The following is a 26,253-nucleotide window of genomic DNA, read 5'->3' as shown; positions in this document are numbered from 1 at the left end:
AATATATAAATGTACTAATTTTGGAAATCAGTGACGTAAAAACATGCTTTAGTACTGTCTTGGTTGTTTATTCCAAAGATTTTTCTCCAAAGAAACTCTTTGTAAGGTAATGAGAAAATGTTGCCACTTTTAATTATTAAATATTCTGTGCAATACATGTTTTTAAAAATGTATTATAAATAAAACTAATTTCATATTCTCTCTAATCATATTCTTGTCACATGCACACATAAAAAATGTTAGCGCATGAAACGTTTGAAAAGAGCATGTACCATTTCACATTTTTATTTGATTTATTAAAAAAACATTTTATTCAGAATAGATTATGACAGAATTAGATAAAAAAGAGAGGAAATGATATTTGTGTGTTTATTTTAATAGTTTAATATCATATATGTAATTAATTCTTCATCTTTCAGATATTGGAGTTAGTAATGAAAGAGACCAACATTCAAAATATAAAGTCTTTCCTATAAAACTCTTTTTTTAAATGTAAAAAATTGTCAAATGGTAACAGCTCTACTTTCTACACCAGGCAAACCTACTGTTGAGTTAGTTGGCTCTGATTCCAATGGTCTCATCAGCTTTCTGAATGTAGGTTCCTCAGCAGTGCCTCTTCCAAGATAACAAAATCAACTTTTAAAGATTAAAAAATATATTTTGGCAATTGAAACTCACCAGTGCCTTTCTGCTTCTCCAGGAAGTTGTACCCTTCAGCACCTGCTGAGGGCTTTGTTGTCCAAACCCTGACAGGTAAAAAAATTCCTGTAGAATAAAGCCAGACCAGCTGGCTTTGAAGAGAAACCCCCCAGTTTGGGCTGCGTTTGTCTCTTCTCCTTTTCTATGAAGACCCAGGCTTTCCCCCCTTGATCGTCAAGCCGTAAGATGCGTGATCCCTGTGCACAAGTGTCTGGCAGGCCGAGGTGCACCTGTTCCTGTCACTCTGGGGTAAATTTAGCTGTAAAGGTATCACTGACAACCAGACCTTTGTCAGTGCTGGCAAAAGAACACAGAATTGCTTCCCTCCCCTCCCCCTGCCAAGCCCCTATGCAGTTAGTTCAAATGGAAAATATCAAATTGGAAGCCTATCCAAAAATCATTCCTAAAAAATGAGATTGCTTTCATATGGTAAAAAAGTAAGTTTCCTCATTTCACGCAGACTTTAAAATTACATTTCCAAGAATAATCTTGGAACAAGACAAGTTTTTGTTCAATTAATTGTGGCTGGAAACTTTTTAATGGAAACATAGCACACACTTACTTCATTTCAGATTATTAAATTGTGTTCAGCGTTAAAGTTAGTTGCCATTCTTTGCTGTAGCTTGTTTGTTCTTTTCAATCCAGAGAAATATTAGAAGGTTAAAACTTATCACATAGGAGGGATTAATCATGCTACCAAAATTAGACAGCATGTAGTTCTGAGAGACTGAATGTCAAAATTGTGTGCTCATAGCCCTTAAACTATTGAGAATCTAGTACCCACTACTATATTTAAAATGATAGTTCATGTCTGTGGAAACCCTGGATGTTTAGGAGCTGGTAAAGCTGGGGTTCTCTTACTCTTTGATTAAGGTAAGGACATTTATCATTTATGTGAATTTTTTTGATTAATTTCTTTGTTGACAGTTTGAGAACAATTCCTTTTGAAGGAAAATAGAGAGGCAGGCAGTGTTCATTGATTTGTCTGACATAAATATAGTAGTTAAGATATATAAAGTAGCCCAAGGAGTAATGTGCTTAGACAAAGTATTCTGAGCTTCTGCTTTAATAATTATGATTTTTAAAGTGATATTACCAAGAGTTGTGCAAAGTACCTGTTCTACCATATTATTGATGTTTACAAGGTTTGGGTATGATAAAAAGAAATCTGGGTCAAAATAAAAAACTGCTTTGTAAAATAAACAAAGTTCCTATTTACTTACTATGTATAAACAGCCACTCACCAAGCCTCATTTCTCCGCAGGGCACCACTTTCAGATAAAAACATAGACCTGAATGGCATCATCCAGTATCCAAGGAAACCATGTAAGTACCTCTCTCACTGTGTACTTCTCTTATTCAGAGTTTAAAAGCTAGCTGAGTACTGAATAAGTGAGTGTTTTTATTTAATAATTATACGGGAGGTACTTTTTAGGAGCTTGCTAAAAAGAAACAGGTTCTTGATTGTTATGTGCGTCATAACAAAACCCTTATGTTTTCATCATATTTCATAAAATTATGTGTTTAGTCCCAACCTCTCCATCAATTCTCATTCTTAGGTACAAAACAGCTACTCAAAGTCGTAATGAATTGAGAGTTTCAAACTTTTCCAAGACCCATTAGTGTCTGAGAAACAATGTTTCAGAGGCCTTATGCCAGGAGTAGTGACCTAATTGTAATAAAAACTTTTTCAATTTTAAAAATCAAGAAAAAATTGATTAGAAAATAATATTTTATTGGTAAACATTTATGGCAGTTTATTTGGTTTTAGACTTCCTTGGGGAGTGAGCAAGTGAGCAAAAAGGTGAAGTTATGGATGCAAAGAATCTTGAAAGCAAGTGTAATTTTTAAGATGTGAAAGTCTATTTGCAGAAAGGCTTGGAAAGTTGGCATATTGTGTTCTTTCTTTTTTTCCCCCAAACTCATTAGTTTGTAGCTAATTTCTATAGCTAATTTTAAGGTTCTAATTAATTTTCTGATCCATGGAATCTATTGAATCTACTGTAGAAATTGTTTCCAAACAGCACACTATTCTGGACAAAGATCCACTTCACAAATATTTGGACTCTTGTATTAGGTATTTCTTTACTTGGACTTTATTATTTTTTTCTCATTTGCACTCTCTACTTTTAAAGTCAAATTATTTTCGATACTAAATAATTATTCATTATTGTTTACTTTTTCATGAAAATTCTTAAAACTCTCTATACTCATATAATTATAGATTGCTTTTTTTTTTACCATCTGGATCAGCTATATGGTTTATCTAGTCTTTTAAATACAGACTTACTACTGTTCATCAAGGTTTTCAGGAGTTGCATTTAAATGCATCTAGTTTAGCCCTGTTTAGAAGTTTTTCATACTATTTTCATTTACTTTGTTACTCTTGTATTTCTGTCTTTCCATTGTAGCATGGTTCCTTGCTAAGCATAAATGGTAGAGATGATCTCACTCAGTTTCTCTGCTGAATTAGACAGACCCTTCCTATTCAGTATCTCACTTCAGGAGCATTTCACTTTCCCACATGACAGTGTGGTATTATTTATGCCTTTCCATGTTTTTGTCTTTTTACATATGTTACAAAATGCATCTTTCTGAATTGAGAGATGAGAAGTTGTGTTAGACTAAGGAATTTGTTGGTACTTTGGAAGGGTGTAAGAGCCTCCTGTCCTGGTAGGAGGACCTGAATAGGAAGTGAGTTTTCTTACATTACTTAACAAACTTCACAAGTGTGGAGTTTGAGACCTGAAGTACTCCCCTCTAAATAGGAATTCCTTGCCACAAAATAAAGGTTGGGCCATTGCTGGGTAAACTTGAAAGCAGCAGGGTTAGAATAGATCTTTATAAAGAAAAATGTGAATCAAAGGGGAAGAAGACTGGCTAATGCCATAATTCCCTATCTTGAGCAGGTGGAATCTTTTGAAATTCCATTCTCCTTGTGGTGAGAGGAAAAAGAAAATCTACACTGCAATACTTGTGGCACAGTTTTAAATATTTACATGAGAATATAGATTTTCCAGAAAAGCGATTTAAATTTTATCGGTTTAATTCTGCCTCCTATACTAAAGGAAAAATGACTTTGGAGAAATAAATTGATATATGCACATCCATTCATCAGTAGTGATCTCTCTAACAAAGACCATCATTACTCAATCAAACTTTCTGACATGATGGACATTGTTCTATATCTGCATTGTCCAGTATGGTAACCAGTAGCCACATGTGGCTGGTGAGTATTTGAAATGTGGCTAGTTCGATGGAGAAACTGAATTTTGAATGTAATTTAAATTTAATTGATTTAAATTTACATAGGCCACATGTGACTAGTGGCTACTATATGGGTATTTTGCTTTTATCGGAAATTAAAGTCTTACAAAGAATTTCTAATCATTTGGTATTCTATAATACATTATCATTTTTTATATTTTCTTTAATATTTGAGTTATAATTGCAGTGGAATTTCTTTATAACACTTTCTTAGAGATGAATGTTTTTAATACTGTTGATGGGAAGACATTATAACTTTGTTTTATAAGCCTGGGGTAGCAACTTTTAAAATGGGCATTATAAGCAAGACTGCATCTAAAAAGAAAAACAGTCTAATGAAAGTTGTAACAATGATGATAAATATTTCGAAAAGTTCAGTTACAATTTCTGTAATGCATCTTGCAGTGCAAAATGTAACCAACCTACAAAAATGCTCACTAGCCTTGAGTCCCCAAAGCTGATTTTGCTTCCAAAGCACACATCAGATTTTAAATCATATTTTAAAGCTCTGCTCCCATGGCCTTTTTAGGCATTTAGTGAAAATAAACATTAGGATGCATCATGATATTTTAAGAATATTACTAGTCAGTAATATTATAGACAGAATTATTAGTTAAAATATACTGAGAATTTAAAATTTATGTTGATTTTTTTTTAAAGTCAGCGAATCAGCTCATTTCTTGAGTAAGAAATGTAGGCTATAGATTATTTATAGGATACTGAACTAGAGACCATGAGGAAGTTTTTAAAATGGAAGATGTAACATTCATCTTTTTAGGAACTCCATTTATTGGCTTTGAACATATCCTTTTGAATGGGTAGGATTCAGATAAGAGGAGACTTCTTTTGGCAGAACCATGGACAAGCTACTCACAGTGTCCTTCCTACTGCAAAAACAACTAGATTCTAGATGGAACGTATTTCTAATGAATTATTTGAGTGGGAAAAAAATTTTTGGACATCTTCCTGACCTCAAAACCAAAAAATTAAAATGTGTGTTGAAAGGTGGAGTTGCGACAAGGAGCAAACAGGAACATTTCGTAGGGATGGCAAGATTGAACTGGATGAGTTTGTATTGCAGGGATGCTGTTGGAAGGATAGCAGTCATATGCTCTGTTAAAATTCTCATAAACCTAACCTTATTAAGAGAACAGGAAGACATAACAACCACATCTGTAGACCCAGGTTTTTGGTCTCCTTTGATGTCTTTTGGTGTCTTCAATTAGGTAGTCAACCACTTCCATACTGCCAGGTCTATTTTCAGAAAGAAGGTCTATCCTTGCTAAAAAGCCAGTGTTCTGTGTGGAGAAAATATGGTCTTCCATTAAGGGAATGCTACAAACCACAGTCCTCAATGTCCTTGTAAAATATCATTTCTGATATCTCCATGTCTGAGAAATAGTTTTCATCATGGCCAGTGACCTCTGAGTTCTGAATCACTGCCTCAATTTCTTATGTATTTATTGACATATTTCTAATTTACCTATCTAAATTTTTATTATGAGAATTTGAAATATACTAAAAACTAGAGAGGATGGTATAATGAACTTTCATACACCTATTCCTACCTTCAACAACTATCATCTCATGGATAATTTTGTTTCAACATATTCCTATTTCCACTTCCCACCCCCACCCCAAATTATTTGGAAGCCAATTCCAGACATGACATAATTTCATTCTTTAATATTTCAGCAGATATCTTTATAAGATTAGGACTTGTTTGGTTTTTTTTTTAGGACTTATTTTTTAACTGAAAAAAATGAATCACACCAAAAAAATGAACCACATATAAAAGTCAGTATTTTCTTATTGTTATCAAATATGCACAATCAATATTCAGATTTTCTCAATTGTCTCTTAAATTTTTATAATTACTTTTTGCTGTTTGAAACAGAATACAAGTAAGACCCGTACATTGCAATTGGTTATTTCTCTTCTCTTTTACTCTGTAGGTTTCCCTTCTATCTATTTTTCCTTGTTTGTTAAGAAAACTGGATTATTTGGGTGGTAGAGTTCTCCATGGTTTGTATTTGCTGATGCCTTCTTGTGGAGTTGTTTAATAAGCTCCTCTGCCCCATATCTTTTCTACTAATTGGTAATTAAGATTAGGAACTTGACCAAATGCATTTGGAGGAGGCTGAGCAAGACTACTGGTTCTCTCTCTTTTTGTGATGTTAGCAGATATTGATCATTGTTTAGATCTACTTATTCCTTAGAGTTAAGGAATACCCAGCCTTGGGAAGTTTCCTCAGACATTTGCCCTGATCAGTACTCTGCTACATTCTCAAGTGGGACCCTGCAGGTCTTAGGAGATCTTTCTCTATATAGTAGCTCTCTGCCAGGTGCTCCGTCCTGGGAACCATAGCCACCTTATCCTCCCGTACTTTCAGACCTGCTTCGTCAACTCAGGGAATTTGCCACTCTTGAGTTACCGTCCCTGTGCCTCTGCTAAGAAACCCTCAAGACTGTAAGCAGGGCAAGCAGATTTATCTCCTTGGCTTCTCATTTCTTAGGGATCTTGTTGTTGCCTGATGTCCATGTCTTAAAAAACCCATTTTTTATATTTTTTGTCATTGTTGCTATTGTTGTTGTTTTAGGAAGGAGGGTACACATAGCCCCTCTTAGTCCATTTTGGCTAGAATAGAAAGTCTCCTCAGTTGTTTCCAAAAAAAGGTCAGCTGTAGCTTATTAATCCAAACACCATCTTAATACGAAACTCAATATTTAAAGCAAACTGAAAAAGGTATGTGTGTGTGTGTGTGTTTCCTTTGGAATACTGTAGACTTAAATCCATGAGTGCAACTTTCAGGACCTCTTTTTTATAATTTTTTAAATTATTGATTGATTGATGTATAATTAGCATTAGTTTCAAGAGTACAGTATAATGATTCAGCAGTCTTATACATCATTCAGTGCTCATCAGGATAAGTGTACTCCTAATAACCTTTATTTATTTCACCCAACCCTCCACCTACCTCCCCTCTGGAAGCCACCAGTTTGTTCTCTGTATTTGAGTCTGTTTTTTTTTGTCTTTTTTTCCCTTTGTTTTGTTTCTTAAATTCCACGTACAAGTGAAATTATCTGGTATTTGTCTTTGTCTGACTTGTTTTACTTAGCATTATGCCCTCTTGATCCATCCATGTTGTTGCAAATGGCAAGATCTCATTCTTTTTCATGGCTGAACAATATTCCATTGTATGTATATACCACATCTTCTTTATCCATTCATCTATCAATGGACATAATTTGGGTTGCTTTCCTAATTGGGCTATTGTAAATAATGCTGCAATAAACATAAGGGTGCATATTATCTTTTTGATTAGTGTTTTCATTTTCTGTGGGTAGATACCCGGTAGTGGAATTACTGCATCATATGGTAATTCTATTTTTAATTTTTTGAGGTACCTCCATACTGTTTTCCACAGTGGCTGCACAACTTGCACTCCTAACAACAGTGCAAAAGGGTTCCTTTTTCTGTAAATCCTCACCAATACTTGTTGTTACTTGTGTTTTTGATTTTAGCCATTCTGACAGGTATGAGGAGATACCTCATTGTGGTTTTAATTTGCATTTCTCTGATGATAAGTGATGCTGAGCACCTTTTCGTGTGTCTTTTGGTCATTTATATGTCTTCTTTGAAAAAATGTCTATGCAGGTCCTCTGCCCATTTTTAAATTGGATTATTTGGGGATTTTTTTTGTGTTGCATTGTAGGAGTTCTTTGTAGATTTTGAATATTAACCCCTTATCAGATATATCATTTGTAAATATCTTCTCTGATTCAGTAGGTCATCTTGTTGTTTTGTTGGTGGTTTCCTTTGTGTGCAAAGCAACTTTCAGGACCTCTTGCTGACATTTTCCCTCCCAGCTAATTATGTTTTTCCCACAAGATGAGTCTTATTTTATATTTTATTTAGAGGCAATTTTGTGGTTCATTCATCATTCCTTCAATGAACATTTTTGAGTACCTACTGGGTATTGTATAAAGTATTGGAGATACAGTATTGAATCAAACACTATTTATCCCCTTAAAAATCTTGCAATTTATTTTCCCACTGAAACTTGTACATGAATGTTCATAACATCTCTATTAGTAATAGCCCTAAACTGGAAATACCAAATGTCCATTAATGGTTAAACAGACTATGATATATCCATGGTATGGAATACTACTCAGCAGTAAAGAAGAATGAACAATTGATAGGGCAACAAGTTGGCTAAACCTCAAGGAAATTACGCTGAGTGAAAAAATTATATCTTAAAAAGTTACATTATTGCTCATTTCCAATTATACAACATTCATAAAATAATGTAATTATAGAGTTGGAGGACAGATTAGTAGTTGCCAGGGGTGAGAGGGCAAGGGAGAGAGTAGGTGTAGACATAGAAGGGTAGCACTAGGGAGTCTTGTAATGGTACAGTTAAATGTCTTGATTGTGGTAGTGGTTTCTCAAAGCTACACATGTGATAAAGTTGTATATGGCTATACACACATACACACACAAACACAAATAAATACATGTATACAGCTGAAATATGAATAAACTATGCATTATATCAATATCACTTACCTGGTTTTGATATTGTAATTATGCAAGATCTTAACAGTGGGGCTGGGGCTAGGGGCTAGGGAATGGGTACACAGATAGTACATTTCCTTGCACTTTCTTGTGAATTTTTAAGTATTTCAAAATTTTTTTTTCTGAAAAATCTTGCAATTTCATGAAGGATACAGGGAACCAAATAGTCAATTACAACACACTATAATAATACTCAGTTAAGGGGTGGTAATACAGAGTATATATATATAGAGAGAGAGAGAGAGAGAGGGATGCCTTGCTCCTATTCCCAAGTCAAGAGACAATGTCTCTACTACTCCCTTGTTTCCTAAATGGTCCCAGTCAGGTCCCCTGCCTCTGTTTGAGGGGCGTGTGTTAGCAGTAATGGAATTGTGGCATGCTCATAATTGACCCTCCCTGACCTCCAGTACCCATGGTGATATGCCCTGCTCACTGGGGCCTCAGTAAAGTACCAACCATACAAGGCAAACATTTTATGAAAATGAGTATGGATAAAGTAACAGGAGTCTTGTGTTCCCACAACACGTTCAACTGTAAGTTCAAAGACTCATTCCAGATTTAATTACCAATGATTTTGGATTGCGCATAGCTTTGGTTCTTCTCAAGCCCTATCCTGCCATCAGCACCTTAGCCAAAGCTTTACTCTGACCATTGAGAAATAGCCTTTGTATGTGAAGATGAACACATAACTGCAGTGGGCATTATGCATGCATTGTCACTTGTTATTATAACTTACTTTAATTCAGTGACAGATTGTCACATATTTTGAGTTTTCTTAAGTTATAAAAGTTTTTTTTCCCTTGGAACTAAGTAGAAAATACATTATTTCTGATATGTTAGGGGACATATTTTAGTTTTGTTGGTCTTTAGTAAGAAGCACTACGAAAGTGACTCAATATGAATTAATGCTCTTGTCACATTGTGACAACTCAGTTGTCTTAGAATTTTTACCAGGCTGTGTCTAAGTTGCACAAAACCACGAAGAGGCAGGTTTAGCACATGTAAGCTGGAAATGTTTTTATTTTATTTGTTGTTGTTGTTGAAGAAATTCACCCCTCCTCTCGGTGTCAGGAAGGCCTCTTTGGGGTTGCCCTTGGACTAAGGAGGGGATCTGAGTCTGGATCTATGTGTGTTATTAGAACATTCCCTGGGTAGAAGTTGTTCGTAGAGTTTTTCATCTATCTGAGTCTCCCTGAATTAGAATCTCAAGGTGTGTGTGTATAGGCAGCTCTGATTTGCATCATTTACCTTTATCAACATAGTAGCCAGTTTGAAATTACCTACATCTACTTTGTGAAATTCACACTTAGTTCTTTTGAACTCATCCTTTTTTAAAAAGTTGATGCAGTGGCAGAGTCTTGGTCCATTTTTTTTTTAATTTTGCTGAGATAGAAATAATATATTTTATTTATTTATTTTTAAAAGATTTTATTTATTTGACACAGAGAGAGAGAGAGCGCACAAGCAGGGGGAGGGGCAGAGGCAGAGGGAACACTTGATCTTAGCCAAAAGGCCGAGAAGCGATGAGAGGCAGAGGGAAAAGCAGGCTCCCCGCAGAGCAGGGAGCCCAATGCGGGGCTCGATCCCAGGACCCTGGGGTCATGACATGAGCCAAAGGCAGACGCTTACCCGACTGAGCCACCCAGGTGTCCCCAGATAATATATTTTAGATTGAACGGGTCATTTATTATTGATCAGATCTTGAGACTTTTCTTCATTTTTTGTTGTTGTTGTTGTTGTTGTGGCCAAATGTGTACTACTTTTCATTTTAACATTTTATTAATTTTTATTTTCTGAAATAAAAACTTTTTATTTGTGTGCTGAATCCTTTAGCACTTTTAAGAAAACATACAAGTCCATGTCAATAGTACAGTTGATTTAGAATAGTTCTTGCCTTCTGGTAATTTGTGACTGTGTGGTCCTGATTTTGTTGTATGACCATGATCTTTTCTCTATCCTGTCCTGTCTGTAGATCTGAGAAAGTTCATACTTATTTCTTTTTTTTTTTCAAAGATTTTATTTATTTATTTGACAGGGAGACACACAGCAAGAGAGGGAACACAAGCAGGGGGAGTGGGAGAGGGAGAAGAAGGCTTCCTGCAGAGTAGGGAGCCCGATAGGGGCTCAATCCCAGGACCCTGGGATCCTGATCTGAGCCGAAAGGCAGAAGCTTAACGACTGAGCCACCCAGGTGCCCCCTTGTTTTATTCATTTATTTAAAATGCATTTATTATAAGGGCTCTAAAGGTTACATAACATTCCACATATTCTATACTTTTCCTACAACCTTAAGATTGTACTGTGTTAGTCTAAATCTGTAACACTATTAAATAATATTATAAGCATTTCTTGGAGAGGAATAGGGATTAACAGGAAGCAGTGGATTTTTCATAAATTTGGCAAGCGTTTTTTTTTTTTTTTAAGTAGCTTAAATATCCTTGAAGCATTAATTTTAGAATAGGAGTTGTGTAGGAACCAATATTATTCCTCTACTTTATAAAGAAAGAGACACTGCCATCATCTTCCTTCCTTGCCCTGCATCTGCATGAACAAAGTTGAATTGAATGGACTGGTGCTTCCACCTGCAGCCAAGCCCATCGGTCCCTGGACCAAATCCAACAACAATAGGAAGCATATGTAGAGCCTTTGACTTTTTCTTCCTCAGTGGGCACATCTAGTAGCTCAGCTACAGTGCTGGGCTCCATATTACTGTTAATTCTCAACTGGAATCTGTATGGTCCACTAGATCTGGGAAGCCATGACCCTGAGCCTGGTCCCAGGGGCCTGTGTGGCCCCTAGTCACAGATATTATATCCTTTTGTCTCTTTATGGGACTAGGCTTCTGCCAGGTCTCCTTGGATCTTTGAGTGTTGTCTCTATGTCCTCACTCTGTGCTGTGGTGTCTCGCAGCATATGATCAGCTCTGGTAATGACCACCACTGCCTGATTTCTAGGTATTCAGATAGTTGCTTTTTTCTCTGATATGATACCATATTTCTTATAGCTGCACATATGACTTAAGCACTCATTGTGCCCTTTGAATGTTGTGCCTGTCTACCTCACTGACTCTTGGTTGACGCCATGGATGGGGTCACCTCTGTTTTTATGATCTCAAATGTGAGTACTGGTCGGCTATTGCTAAACATGCATCGTGCTTCACACCTGTAACAAGGAGAAGGGTCACCGATGTGATGAGTCTCCCCACTGATTACATCCTAGTAAGCGGTTCATTCACTTTCTTTTCTTTCTTTTTTTTTTTTTAAAGATTTTATTTACTTATTTATTTGAGAGATAGAGAAAGTGAGAGACAGAGCAGGAGCAGAGCTGGGGAGGGGCAGAAGGAGAGGGAGCAGGAGCAGACCCCCCCCCCCCGAGCAGGGAGCTCAATGCAGGGCAGGCCGATCCCAGGACCCCCAGACCATGACCTGAGCCTAAGGCAGACCTTAACCGACTGAGCCACCCCAGGCGCCCCTCATTCACTTTTTTATATGCTATTTAGCTCTTAGTTCCAAAAAGCTTTTTTTGTACCTTACAATAAGACCGTTAAAGTAAGGGGCAGAACCAAGGCAAGTAATAGAGGGGATGGGGTAAAACTGAACCAGAAAACCAAGGCCCTCCCTAAGAAGCCTGCAGTGGAGTAAACTGAACTTTAGGCCCAAGTGTTCTGCCAATCAGAGAAAAAGGAAGGCATAAAAACTGATGTCACTTCCCGTTAGATCAGAGTGGCACAAAGATTCAGTTCATCTAGAGAGAAGCTCTTGGTTTCCTAGCTGCGTATTTTTGGGAGGAATTGAGTGACTCATTATAGCAACATTTTTCTATCAGATAATCATATTAAAATACCAGTGCATGTTGCTGAATGTTATCCTTTCTTTCTAGCATGAGATACTTCAAAAAATTATTTTTCAAAATGACTTTAGACTAGTACTGCCCAATTATTTTCTAGTATCCAGAGTAAAAAGTAAAAAGATACATGTGAAAATAGTAACCAGAGTAAAAAGTAAAAAGATACATGTGAAAATAGTAACATCTATTTCCACTGAGTATATCCAAAAAAATATTATCTCAATAGGTAATCAATATAAAATTTTTTTCTATATTGATTACATTCTTTTTTTTTCTTTTTAAACTAAGTCTTTGAAGTCCAGTTTGTATTTTACGCTTATAATACAACTCAGTTTGGATAAGTCACATTTTGGGGTTCCTGGGTGGCTCAGTTGGTTAAGCGACTGCCTTTGGCTCAGGTCATGATCCCAGAGTCCTGGGGAGCCTGCTTCTCCCTCTGGCCCTCTCCCCTCTCATGCTGTTTCTCTCTCTCTCTCTCTCTCTCTCTCTCTCTAATAAATAAATAAATAAATAAAACCTAAAAAAAAAAAAAAAGAATGGATAAGTCACATTTTGAGCACTCAATAGCCACATGTGGGTGGGGTGGCAGTGGGAGGGGCAACTCTTGTTTGTTGTAATATCCTGGTGATACTTTCAGTATTGAGATTTCTCAGCTGCAGTTACCACCAGGGATCTTGAAAGGAAAATTCGTCAGTGTTTTTTGTACTGGGTGGTCATTAATCCAGAAGTTACCATTTTATGTCACCGAAACTAATTTGATGAGAAGAAAAAATAACTTCAGTGTTTATCAAGAAAGTGAGCAACTTACTCTGAAAACTTTTGGATGCTTACTTTCAATTCTTTCATTACTAGTAAATGCACTATTTATGTTATCTTGGACATTTTCTTGATCTCTTTTTACGCCATCTCTTTTTTACACACTTCCCATGATTTCGCCAGCTTTTTCTCCTAGGGTTCCAATGGGAATTAGTTTGTAATTTTTCAGAGATACTCATGACTTTCTGCTTGACATACAGTTACTGTATGTAACAATTTCTTTGTTATCCGCTTGTTGAAAACAGATTTGTTGGCTGTCCTCCTCCCCATTAGTGCCTTGTATGGAGTAAAATGTAGCCAATAATGCTTATTGAATGAACACACACATATATGTCTTTTCCTCTCATCTGGAAAGCAGGTGCATGCATGCTTTTGACTCCTTTGGTATATTTGTAGTTACTAGCCTAGCGCAGGGTATGCGGTTGATGCTTAATAAATCCTTGCTGACTGGGTCCATGACTTATAGTTGACTTTCCTCGTCTTGGGTCAAATCTGTATCTATCAAACTGTTAAATTACATCCTTGGAAAGAACATCGCTGTTTTCATTTGGAGGCAGAAATACAAACACTTCCACTACCTTTCCTTGTTGGTTCCTAACTGACTCTGAGAAAAGGAGAGAATCGATGAAAAGAGCGCTACTACCTTTGGTTAAATACCAACAAAGTATAATATACAATTTTTGTCAGAAGAAAAAGTATGACTGTTATTACAGGTCCCAAACATTATGATGAAAGAACCTAGTTTGTGGATTTTGGAACCATTCATTCTTTCATTCAATAAACAATTACTAAACACCTGTTATGATTAACACATTGTGTTGGACACGGGATAAAAACGGTAAGTTTTGACCCTCAAGCTGCTTACATTTTAGTTGGAAAGTCAGATCATGCCAGAGACCTCTTGAAAACATCTGTAAGTTTAGAGAAAGCTAGCTACTAATGGGAAAAAGACTCAGCAAGCCTAATTTTCACTCTGTTTTTCCTCCATTGGTGTTGGTTAGTAAGTATTTTTAGAATAAATGTGTAGATAGTGGTTTGTTTTTAAAGAAGTTACATTATTTGGCATTTATTACATTTTATTTATTTTCTTGATTGATTAATTGCAGTTAAATTACCTTAGCATGCTAGAAGAGATTTTATAGATTTTGACATATGATTAAACAGCATAAAGCATAACTAATGTGGTTTTAGTGGCATGCTATGTATTAAAGCATAAAATTTAAACACACACTTCATCAGGAATTTTTGCAGTTGTAGTGAATTCAAAAGATTCAGATATTAGAACTCCACCTCCCTGTTAGGGAGGGGCAGGAATTTTATAATTGAGATTATTATAGAAGAGTGTCCTGACATAACTGATTGACTTTAGTGATGTGCCTTGAAAGTTCAAATTCAAGGTGTGCACTTATTTCAGTCAGCTTATTCTGAATGTTTAAATAAGAAATACTATTTCTGGGTATTCTGAATAACTCGTTGTACATTTATTCCTAATAGTGAGCATTTGGACTAATGATGGATTACTAATGAGCATGTAAATGTACCACCTGATTACATTAATATATGATCTTCCATGACGAGGTCTGAAATGAACATTTCTAATATGTATTTCTTTTCCCCAAATGGCACTGTGGCGTATACTGAGCAGGACTGAGACAAGGGTGTTTTTCTTAAGAGCCACTGATTTAGTCAATTATCAAAAATCACATTATAATAAATGCTGTTCTAAGAATTTTGATTAACCTTTAAATAAATGTTACTTTGGAAAAAAATCTGCCAAATGTGTTAATGATAAATTGTGAAGTGGTAGTAATTGCAAGTATGGCTTTATGGATAATATAGTTAATTGATACCACCCTCTCAAACATATATAGCACATCAGCTGTTATGAGGCTGGGTGATAGTAATGGTGTCTACAGCATTTTTGATGCATTGAGGATGACATGAGTAAAATGGAAACTTAGAGTGCTCACCAGGGTCATTCTTTCATGCACATCTGATGCCCATGGTCAAGTAAATTTTTAATGACACATAGTCACTACACACCTTTCAGCCTTCTGGAGAGGTAAGTGTACATTGATCTGTCCTAATTAGCCTTGCAGAGTACTTCAGACATCCCTGCATGAACACTATTATTTAATAAAATGGGAGCTGTTTTTTTCACAAGCTCAGCAGTTGTTTCTTGGATGGCTATATTGTTGTTGTTGTTGTTGTTTTTTAACTCAAGTCTCATGTTCATTCTTGTCTTTGTCTGACAATGTAGTATTAATGTAGCTGCATAGAAAAGTAAGCAAAATCAAGGAATGGGTCTGATTATGAAGGTCCATTGCTATTATAAGAAACCCATAGAGCATACATCCATTCCTTCCCTAATGTATAGGGTGCTGACTGCATAAAATTGCTTGGAAAGACATTAAGGATGTAGAGGCAATTCTGTTGAGGTGTGCAGTGGGATGCTTTTATGTTTGGAAATAAAGGTGGTTATGGAATATCTGATTTGCAAAATAAAAAGTAACCAAAGCAATTTTTTAAAAGGTTATTTATTTATTTGAGAGAGAGTGAGAGAGAGCACAGAAGGAGAAGGGGAAGCAGACTCCCTGCTGTGCAGGGAGCCCGATGCAGGGCTGGAACCCAGGACCCTGGGATCATGACCTGAGCCAAAGGTAGATGCTTAACCAACTGAGCCACCCAGGCGCCCCGCCAAAGCAATTTTTAATTGCTCTAGATTGGAACACTTATGTAGGGACATCTACTTTTTCTTTTTTAAGAGTTTAGTTTTTATCTGAGTTTGGGGTCTATAATATCTTGAGTTTGTTCATAGATGGAGTAAATCAAGTGTTGTTTATTTAGCTAATAGGATTTGGAGGTAGGGGAATTTTTACTATGGATTCTTCTTCTATTTGCAAAGTTACTCAGTTACAAATGGGATACAGACCAGATGGTGTTAAATCCCATTCCAAGGATGAAGTCTGCAGCCAGAACTTCTTAGAAGCATGAATATCACTTGGTCATGTAGTTCACTGGTTACCGGATTTATTTGCTTTTAAGAAAATGAATAAGAAAAAAAAGAAAATAAGTAAGAGTGGGTTCCTGTTGATCTGTAGGGCTGGCCATTGATGACAATGTCTGGAGTTGCCTTTGTGTTCATGGAAATCAGGCATCTCTTTCTGCTGTTTCATGGCCACCGAGTTGGCTCTCAGGCTCCACAAATGCCTCCTTTACCTGCTTGCTCATAACTGAAGTTGCATAATGAGAGACTAAAATTTTCAGATTTTGCAAATATCTCTAGAAATGGCAACGTTTTGTTTAAATCAGATCCATAGAACTCAATATGAATGAGCTTACCAGCTCTTTCTGGATAACAGGATTTGAAAGTGGGGTGGGTAGAGAAATATGAGGACACTGGGTAATTAGGGAGTAAAAGGATCTGCCTTGTGGGCATGAAGGGGACAAGAGGGGTGAGATGAAAGGCTCTGAGTAGGGAGGCTTAGAACAGCAGAGTACCAGATGTACTTTCTTTACAATATAGGAAAACCTCTAAAAATGGCAGGCTTTCTAAATATAATTTTAAAACAGAATTTGTTTTCGATTTTATTTAGGTATGAAATTAGTAATTTCATTGTTAGATATTCTCCCTGAATTACCTTGTTCATTTATTCAGGAAGCATTTATTGAACAACTCCGATGGACTAAATAGTGTGTTGGAAAAAGACAGGATTCCCATCCATAATGTTTTATTAGTCTCTCTGCTTTTGGCTATAGGTAGTAGAAAACCCAACTCCAAATGGCTTTAGTACAGGGGAAATTGGTTGGTTCACACCACTGAAAGTCCAGGTGGAATTCAGGAACATTGTAATCCAGTAGTTTTGACTCAGTTTTCCTTCCATTCTTTTCCCTCTCTCTGTGGGTCAGGCTTCATCAGTGGCTAGTAGCAAAATGGCTATCAAGTGAAAGGGGCTATTTCAGAGGCTTTTTGGAGGGCTAGAAGAGCCTTCTCAGAAGCTTCAAAGAAACCTCTTCTTGGATTTTATTAGCACAAGAGACCAAGATTATATAGGCAATTAGAGGACTGGTGGATACAGATATGTATGGGTTCAGTGACAGCATTAGGGGGGTATCCCCTCTAGACTGGTAGAGATGGAGGATTCAGAGAAGAATTCCTTGAAGACATTCTACCCAAACTAAATCCAAGAGGATGAGAAGGAATGAGGAGCTGGGGAGGGCATGTAGGGAATTAGGGAAGTGGGTGCAAAGACAGAAGCAAGAAGGTACACTGCACAAAATCAGCTATCTTTACTCATTCTTCACGTCTCAGCTTCACCTTATCTTCCCACAAGGTTTAATGGAGCCTTGCATGGCCTCACACTTCCTTGTATTTATCCCATCTTAACATTCACCCACTTCATTGTTACTCATTCAACTGCCTGCTCTTCTTCCCTAGACTCTGTGAGGACAGGGTCCATGGTCTGTCTAATTGCCCCTCTGTTCCTGGCACCTAGCAAATCATCAACAGTTGATAAATATTCATTAAATGTATGAATGAATGAGGGATTTATTATTATTTTGTTAAATGACAGCTTTTAGACCTGTTCCTTCCTACATTGATCAAAATGATAATAACTTTCATGGCCCTGATTAGACTTCTTATAAATAGTCATAAAATGTAGGCAGTAAAACTGAGTCTTGAGGATTTTGAGGAGTTTTTGATTCTCATATGATCTAACCATCTTGAATAGAATTTTCTTGAGCATAAGTACGTGTTTTCATACACTATATAATCCCAAAGCAGGATGAGACCTTAAAAGTCATCAATACTCTTGTTTGTTGGATGGATGAGTGTTTATTGGAAGACAGAGTCTTTGCTCATTACATCCTTCAAAAGATTAACCTTATATGTATAAAACTCCAGCATAGGTGAGTTTCTGATGTTTCTTCTACTTTTATGATTTTTGAAATTTCTTTTTTTTTTTAAAGATGATTTATTTATTTATTTATTTGAGAGAGAGAGAGAGAGAGAGCTGGGGAGGGACAGAGGGAGAGGGAGAAGCAGGCTCCCCGCTGAGCAGGGAGCCTGATGTTGGCTTGATCCCAGGATGCTGGGATTATGACCTGAGCCGAAGGCAGACCCTTAACTGACTGAGCCATCCAGGCACCCCGATTTTTGAATTTTATAATTAAATGATTAATACATGATTTTATTGAAATTACTCAGAAATTACCTTTCTGTTTGCTCTGTTATGTGTAATATATTAATCATAGACCCTGGGAATTGGGGAAAGATTTTGCTAGATTCCACTACAATACATTTTCCACTGAAGTTTTAAATTAAGCCTCATATTGAAATGAATTCATGAAAAGATGTTTCTGGATAGAGTTGTGTATGGTACCTGTTGCTCATTATCATCAGTATTATAATTTGCAAATACAAAACATACCGAATATTGAAGTATGAAATGTTTAACTTGAAGAAAATGAATAGAAGAAAATATAACGATTTCTCCTGATGAAATCCAGTCCAAAATTCTGTTTGTGATATTAAGGATGTTTGTGGGGCAGCAGGGATGTATAGTGGGCCTCTAAAGACCTCTAAGGCAGATCTTGATGTTTTCCCCAGAGTATGCCCTAAGTCCATCTTACATTGTCTTTCTGAACACCTTTTAAGTTTATATACCCTTATGAGCTTAAAATCTCTTAATTTAATGTATTCCTTTGGATGTCATTTAGACAGAATGGTTTTATTAAGGCCTTATTTTTAAGCTTATTAGGTTTCTTCAAGTTAAAAAACTAAAACATGGAAATCATTGTTTCATTAATTATGAGTAATTTTTATACATTTTAAACCCTACCTGTTATACATTCAGGACACTTCCCAATGAAAAACTTTTTTGAGTAGTTTGTGGAGCATCACACAGATTTACACCTTAAGATTTCTGCTTCCTAGAAGAAATTATGGGGCAAGGTAGACATGACAGTAATAATAAAAATTGCAAAAATGCTACCACTTCACTTAAAATTTAGCATCTAGTATTGTCATTAAAGATTACACTTTCCTTTAGATAAAGAAATGTCATTTTTGTAATAAGTGTTTATTGTCATTAAGAATCAACTTTTTAAAGATAAGTTGTGATTATGCAGTTATATGTAAGAAATAGATCTTTCTAATTTTTGTTTCCCATGTAAGCATCTTGCATGATAGGGAGAAGGCACATTTCTCTCATTTAAGGGAACAAAGGGGAAGTGTTATTTGAGCCATTCCGATGTATGGTTGTTTGAGACATCTGTGCTTTATGAGCTGGGGAAGGAGAAGGAAATAACCTTTATTGAGAAGCTTTTTGGAGGTTCTGCTGTTTGGAGTAGAATCGCAGGACTGGAAGAAATATTTAGAAAGTGTCTGGTCCATGCCTCTTCTTCTCAGGGAAGGAGGCTTGGGCTTGGCAAGGTGAAAGGACTTGCCCTGAGCCATGCATAATTAATGAGCCTGCAAAGGGATGGGGCTCGTGCTGGTGTCTTTTGCTCCTCACACTTATGGATGTGCTTCCCACAATGTGCCTCTCTCTTGGATTCTTTAGAAACTTAACCAGGTGTGAGAAGCAAAATCCTTTTTGCACGAATTCATTAAAAAAAATACTACCCTGGTTTTTAGTTTTACAGAGTGGAGATGTATTGACTTCAGAAAACTAAGGAGTTAGGCCCCTCAAATTCGAAATTAAATCTACTCATCATTTAAAAAAACAAACAAAACTTCTTTAGAAAACTTTTCCTAAGTTCACCAGAAGCCCAGGCTCCTCTGGGGAAGAAAGCAGGTTGAGGCTGTTCGGTGGGCTGTGCATTGTGCTGTTCGCTGAGAGCTCGGGAGATTGGCATTACTCCGCAGCCGTGTCACAGCCCGAAGTCATTTAATGCCTCCTCTTGCGAGGCCAGGATTCCACGCCCAAGTGCATTTAGTAGGTCAGTACAGTAATTTTAAATGTCTTTCTTTCAATCTTTTGCCATCTTCAATTATACCTTTCCACCCTACTATTTGTGTAATTTTCTTCTGTCTGAAGTCTCTTTACTGTTGTTCTCTATTGCACAGCATGACAAATTACCCATCAAACCATATCTTTTCAGCCCAGAAATGCGCAATAACACAGAGTCATGGCATTATCGCATGTTGTGCACTTTATTTCCTCACAGTTCATTCAAGTGTGTCACTTTATTTTCCTGGCTTCCTTTTGTCATCATGGAGATTAACCATTTTATCCTTCCTAAACTTTAGAAACAATTAGAATTTCATTATAGTGGAAGGAAGCTGAGAGTGAATGCTTGCTCAGTACTATAAGGAGTATACTTTTCATATTATCAGTGGTAAAATTAAAGTCATGAATCCTGAGTCCTTTTTGAAGGAGAGACTTTAGGGATTATTATACAGCTGAGTAACCCTGGCTCTGGACAAGAGAATTATTTGAGCCTGTGGCCACCAAACACATTAACGGTTAAGAAACCATTTAGTGTGACATTGAATACCTGATTCTTCTGTTCTCCTGAGAATTACAAAATTCCCTGGGGCCCATGCGTTCTGTACACAAAATCTTTTTTTTTTTTTCCCCTCTTAACTTTGGTCAAATACCAATAGTGTACAGTGTGCAATGAGATACAATAGACATTGCAAGTATGTGTTAGAAAATCAATTGGAATTGATGCTCTAATCAGCAGGGCTGCAGCTGGTAAGTAGACACATCACTGGAAATGGTGATTAAGATCGTATTCAGAAGCATTGAAAAAACCCCACAACACTTAGATCACTGTTCAGATAGATTTCTATTTTACTGGGGTAGTGATGACTTGGGTAGCCAGTGATACTTCTAGATTCTGCTAGATTAATTTATAAGATGTTTTAATAATCAATATATTTTATATGTTACATTTATAGTTTATTTTCAGTTACATATTTATAGGATATAGGATACTGGTTGTTGGTAAACAAAAATTTCAAAGTTCTTTTGCCACAGTCAACTTGCAGCCTGCCAGATACTAAATACAAGCTGCCCCAGAGAAAGGAAAGGGGTGTGGTGACAGTTTAGCTTTAGTCCCAAAATGCATTTAGTGAGGAGATTGAGAGGGCAAGGGGGGAGGGGGAAAGGGAGGGTGATGAAGGGAAAGACACAGAGACAGAGACTGAGAGACAGAAAGAGAAAGAGGGAGGGAGGGAGAGGATGACAATGAATGTGAAATACTCTGGAGGAGAAAAGCCAGTAAGAATCATGGGATGGCAAAGGAGGTTTTCAGAATTTAAAGAAATGGAACAATAGCTTTCTTACCCAGGCATTTCCTACCCATGAGCAAGTAATTAGCTAAAAATATTAGCTAAACAATTCTTCTGGGGAAACTTAAGGATGAAAAGAGGCTTGAACTAGAAAGGGTTGGTTGCTTTCATAAAATTCTTCATTTTCTAATCTAGATTCACTTTTCCTGTGAACACCTTTAGGTTGTATTGAAAATATAGTGATTGAAAGTTGAACCATATACATAATTTTTATAAATAGAGTGTTTTTATAAGTAGAGAATAAGCTGGGTGTTTAAAATAAATCTAGGAACAGAGGTCTTGCCTTTTTATCTCTATATTGTCTTTGACGTTTGGCAAAGGTCTAGTCTAGAAGTATCAAAGCCCAACTAGGTGATGGAAGAAGGGCACCAAAACTGTGGAATGTGAGTGTCTTTTAGAAATAGTGGCCATCAGAGAAAAGGCAAGCTATTGATATTATCCAGAGCTTGGGATTTCATGAAGGCAAACTGCTATTGAGAGAAAAAGGCTGGTACTTTAAGCACTTGACGGTAGTTTTTTTAAACTATAAAACACATCAAGCCTTCCCCTATATGATTTTAAGTAGCAGCCATTAAAAAAAAGACAGGGAAAGTGAGGGGATTCTGGGGAATGAAAGAGGAAATAGCAACAAAAAATTAAAACTGCAGAGAACTTCCTAGTTTTCAGATTACCTTTAAATATATTTTTCCCTATGTTCGTCACAAACTGCCTGCAGATAAAATAGAACAGGAGATATTAAAGTGTTTTTAATAGATGGAGAAAACAAGACTCAATAGCAAAGGGACTTACCTGAAGCCACATAAGCTAGTGGATAAAGCAGTGCTTGAACTGAGGTCTCTAGAACTCTGCTGTCCAGTGTGGCAACCACTAGCCAGCCACATGGGGCTATTGAGCACTTGAAATGTGCTTAGTCCTATTTGAGATGTGCTGTGAGTATAAAATACATATCAGATTTCAAAAACTTACTACAACAAAAAAGGAATATTTTACATTTGTGGACATGTTGGGTTAAATATATTATTAAAATTAATCTGTTTTTACTTTTTAGTATGGCTGCTAGGAAATTGAAAATCACTTATGTAGCTTGTATTTATAGCTTGCATTATATTTCTATTGCTATTCTAGGCACCTTCTCTGGTATTCTTCCAGAAAATAAAGGGAAGGAAAACGGGAGGGAGAACTGGCTATCACAGAGTTTGAAGGATTCATTCTTCAATGATAAAAATGTCTTAATTTTATTTATCATTTCAATTGAAATCAACTCAATTAAAAAAAACCCATTGAGTATCTACTATTTATAAGGGTGGTTGTACACATTATGTTCAGCATATTTTGAGGAGAAGGGCAAAAGATCCTGACAGAGGGAGAGAATGTCTTTTCTGGAATTCTCTGAGCAGATCCACGTGAGAGCAAGCATACAAAAGATTCATTACACTTTGTCATATCTGTTCTAAAGGAACCATAACTAGTGTAGATGTGAAGAACCTGAGATTGTTTTGGCTGGGTGAGTACGCTGGTCTCATATCCTCAAGGGCACTTTGGCAGGCACACGGAGGGGCGGATATGCGGTCTGTCCTACGGCACATCCAAGCGGACACGATACACGCAGAGGAGGACCTTGGCTGAGGACAAATGAGTGAAACATATTAAGGAAGAGCTATATGAAAAACACAGCTCAGAGTAGGAAAAAAGGAAATGTTGAAAAACTAATGAACCATAAGATCTCTATAATAGTCTCTTAATAGGTACATTGTTGAATAACCCTGGTGTATGCTAGGTTAGTTTTAACTTGTTATATCTGATTTCATGAGCCATGGCAGTGCACACCTAGTTCTTGAGGAAAGGACTGAACCTACTGTTGTCACTTAGAACACACCCTAGTAATTACTGCTACAGATTCCAGTCTCAGAAAATATTAATATTTTTACAATAACAGCTTTCAAAACCTGGAGTGCAACAAAGGGAAATCGAGCGATGATTGCAATTTTTCAAGGTTTGTGCGGAAGGGGGAAAATACACTTGTGTGATATTTTTAATGAAATTCCACTTTTAAAATTCTAGATCTATTTGAAATCTGTCATTTTAAAATTAATAACTGTTTTCCTTTAACGCAGTCTGTGTAAAGAAACCCAATCCACTTTTGAACAGTTCCCTGCCTTCCCAGATACATGGAAATTCACTACTGTTGCTGACAAACAAAATGCCACAAGATTTGTCATACAAATCACATTATAAGAGGTTCCAAAAACTTGACAACGTTGACAGTTGTTTTCAGCAAATGGCTGCTTTACTCTGTACTGTCAATGTTGATGTCCTTGTGCACATGTAAAAGAGCAATGTGATTAAGGCAAGCTTGTCCACGCTATATCTGAGCCAAGTTTTCCGTCTCCGCGTGGCACTGAAAGATTGCTCAGCTGTTGCAGATAAGGCAGGAATAGCTAGCAGATTTCTGCCATTTAAAAAAAAAAACATTCTCTGGGCATGCATTTCTGTAGGAATTTACCAACATCTGCTGCTGACCTAAAGTTTTCTATAGAAGTGGCATATTTAATTTATACAAGTAATTCACAATGGTATTGGTCAAGCCTGATTTCCTTGGGAAATAATGAGTTGCGTCCACCAAGAAGAAATGGGTTGAAGTTTAATAACATGTATTTTCTCTAAATTGTCATTGGAGCTTCAGCCCTCATACTTTTTTGGCCCATCTTACATTTATTTTCTGCATGTTCTCTAAATTGTATTTCGGCAGAGAAACTTTTTAGAAGGAAGAATAAAGAGCTAAGAGGTTTTGGTGATTCCACAGAAGGCCTACATTTCACACTTATCTTTTTTTTATAGGCTCTCTGAAAATGTTTGATTTTTGGGAAGCTAATTTATTCTGGGAGAATTTTGTAGTTGAATTTTAGTGTGATTTAAAATTGTCGTATGTGCTATCCTCAAAAGAACAGATAGGATTTAGGTATTTCCCATTGTCAAGGTAACTTGATCACCTCTCATTACTTTGATTTTGGACATCATTTGTTTACCATTTCATTTGCCACTGCTCAGTTTTTAAATATGTTCTCGGTATGTTTACATTCTTTTAATTCAGTTTCTTTTGAAATATGAAGGCTCCTCAGGTAAAAATACAAAACCTAAGTTAGTCCTGACAATTCAGACCTGTCTCGTAATGCATTTGTTATTTGATTCATCTATTCTTATTCTTGGTCACCTTCTAGTACAGCTGCATGCTTTAACTGTCTGACTTGTCTTTGAAAATCTTAAGCCACATTCTTTGGAACAGTTGCTTCATGTTGGTTGAAATTCTCTGTGGCACTTTTTTCCATTCACAGGAGCCAACAGCCACCATAGCAGACACATAGTTTCCAAGAACTCAGGCATGGTTCATGATTCCTGAATCTCAACAATTTCTTGTAAGAATCAGAATACCATGTATAGTGTCTGAAACCTTTGTGCTCTAAATTATAATATAAAAGGATACATTTATAGTGTAAGGTTAAATTAGCATACATAATTTTTATATGTTTTCATTCTTGAAACTAGTAAAGGCACACAATTTGAAAACCCACCAATAAAATAAAATTAACCCAGTGGCCCAAGCAAGTAATTAGCTAAAAATATTAGCAAAAAAATTCTTTTAGGAAAAATTAAGGATAAAAAGAGATTTGAACTAAAAAGGGTAGTGGCTTCTGAAACAACTCTTTATTTTCTAATCTAGATCCACGTTTCCCTGTGAATACCGTTAGATTGTACTAAGAATATAACAATCGAAAGTTCAAGTTTTAAGTTCCAAATTACTGCCTTTCAGATCCAGTGAGGCATCTAAAAAATGGGTCAAGGTAACAATGCATAATTTGAAAAGTTAGCAAAAAGTTGCTAATGGAAATGAAGTGAAAACCAATATAAGTGTATAACCGTTAATGCCTGTCTTATTTCCATTGTCAATTAAACATATTAGGAAGCATAAATCCTTGTGAAGTATTTGCCACAGCTAGCGTCTTTATTTTCATGTGGCCAAGGGAGAAGAAAGGAGAAATTTCCCAAGGAGTGTTTAGATCCTCTGATTAAGCAACTGATTAAAAAAAAATGAGTGGTTTATAAAAAAAAAGAGTTGGAGTAAATACAGAGAAGCAAAATATGTATCAATAGAGAAGAGCATGCAGGCAGGAAAAACATGGACATGCTCTTTTTTTTTTTCCTGCTGATTTTCATTTTCACAAGTTTTAATTTTATATACTTCCATTAGGTTTATATTGATAATGACTTTTTATACCTGGATAACAGCTTTTGTACTGAAAATAAGATAACAGTGTCTTATTTAGGGGATTTAGGAAATTCCAGTCTCAGCCTCTTCTTTAATTTTGACTTTATTTTAAATTCCAGAAGTGCATCATTTGTCTGGAACCCAGATCTTCTGGCTGCCATTATCTTCCCAAAGACTTTGGTTCAATCCATTTATACTTATGTCATTGATAGAGAAAAGCAAAGAGTGTGACAGAAATAAAACCATTATTTGTGTGTACAGAATAAAAAGAAATTCCTTTTTCTTGGTAAATACTTGTAATCATGCTCTTCAGTACACATTTTGAGTCACCTCCAGACACAATAGCAGGAGAGAAGTCCACCAAGATAAGTTGTTCTTCATGGACTTCTGTGAGCTATCAGAAATATATCATGTAAGTAGCTCAAACAATTGCACTTCCCATTACCCTACCACTTCCCAAAGCCATAAAATTCCAAT

The 26,253-nt window shown here is 36.3% G+C and overlaps 1 long non-coding RNA gene across 2 annotated transcripts in view; it reads left to right on the top strand.

Moving 5' to 3' along the window:
• Window positions 1-26,071, top strand: part of LOC118523093 (uncharacterized) — a 39,091-nt gene extending 13,020 nt beyond the window's left edge. For both annotated transcript variants that reach the window (XR_013444992.1, XR_013444993.1), the window contains 2 exons: window positions 1,964-2,025; window positions 25,896-26,071. This is a non-coding gene — a long non-coding RNA (uncharacterized LOC118523093). The remainder of the gene's footprint in view (window positions 1-1,963; window positions 2,026-25,895) is intronic.
• Window positions 26,072-26,253: the final 182 nt, after the last annotated feature.

The sequence above is a fragment of the Halichoerus grypus genome, unplaced genomic scaffold (genome assembly GCF_964656455.1).
Source record: "Halichoerus grypus unplaced genomic scaffold, mHalGry1.hap1.1 HAP1_SCAFFOLD_168, whole genome shotgun sequence".
Classification (NCBI taxonomy): Eukaryota; Metazoa; Chordata; class Mammalia; order Carnivora; family Phocidae; genus Halichoerus; species Halichoerus grypus.
This window is presented reverse-complemented; position numbering and strand designations above follow the sequence as displayed.